We start from the raw sequence: 1,387 nt of genomic DNA on the forward strand, positions 1-1,387 counted from the left end.
TAATTGCAAAGACTATGTCCTGGTTTAGGAACACTTTCGTCTATAGACTGCCATCTTTCCTCTTTAGCATTCTGGAGAGGCTCCTGACAGCTGTTATTGTTGTTGTGGTGGTGGTAGTTGTTAATAGGTGCTGTCGAGTAGAGTATGACTCATAGTGACCCTATGAACAAAAGATCTGAACCCAATTCTATCCTGCACTATCACCACACTCCCTGACACACTTAAGCCCATTGCTATTCTCACTGTGCCAGTCCCCCTGATTGAGGGTCTTCCTCTCCTTCACTGACCCTCCAACCCTTCCAAGCATTACATCCTTCTCTAAGAACAGAATCTCTTGAAGCAAAGCCTCATCATTCTTGCCTCCAAAGAGCACTATGGTTGCTCTCCAAAATGTATCTGTCTGTTCTCTTGTTCAACCATTGGATATTCCGAGTTCTTCTCCAGCATCACAGCTCAAAGGTGTCAGTTCTTTTCCTGTCATTCTTCATTATCCACCTCTCAGAAACATCAGAAAGACCACGGCCTGAATCAGAAACAACTTAATCCTCAAACTGACAGCATTACTTCTCAAGAATTTGGAGAGGTCCCTAAATGGCAGAATTTCCCAGTGCAGTACATCTCCTTATTTTTTGACTGCTGGTACCAAGGATGTTAATTGTGCATCCAAGCAAGATGAATTTGTTGACAGTTTCAATCTCCTCTCCATTCATCATGACACTGCCTATCAGTTCAGTAGTAAGAATCATTGTTTTCCTAACATTGAGATGCAATCTATACCTAAGGCTGCAGTCTTTTAACAGCATACTTTTCTAATCCAGTTTGTATTTTGATTTCCTGGCTATGGTTTCGAGAGTGTTGATTGTGGATGTGAGAAAACAGAAAATGTTGAAAATCTCAATCTCTTCTCCATATATCATGATGCTGCTAATTGGCCCACTAAAGAGAATATGTTTTCTTGATATTGAGCTGAAATCCATATTAAAGATTGCAGTTCATTACTTTATGCAGATGAGGCTTCAGATTTCCCTCTGTTTCAGTGACAAAGGTTGTGTCACCTGCATAACAAATTGTTGATAAGTTTCCCTCTAATTGTGGTACTACATTCCTGCTAAATAGCAGGAATGTTATTTTAAATATTAAAATATGCCCAATGCCATGGGAAAGTCTACTGTTAGGGACCTCTTAAAAGTGCTGAAGAGCAATGGTGTCTCTCTGGAGACTAAGGTGCATCTGATACAGGCCATGATCTTTGCTATCACTTGTTATGCATCAGAGAGTTGGACAATCACTAAGGAGGTTAGAAGAGAATTGATACCTTTGAGGTGTGGTGCTGAAGAAGAGTATTGAGGGTACCATGGACTGCTAGGAAAACAAACAGATTCATCCT

Source organism: Elephantulus edwardii, unplaced genomic scaffold (assembly GCF_000299155.1).
Source record: "Elephantulus edwardii isolate Elephantulus edwardi_28Jun2011 unplaced genomic scaffold, EleEdw1.0 scaffold00173, whole genome shotgun sequence".
NCBI lineage: Eukaryota > Metazoa > Chordata > Mammalia > Macroscelidea > Macroscelididae > Elephantulus > Elephantulus edwardii.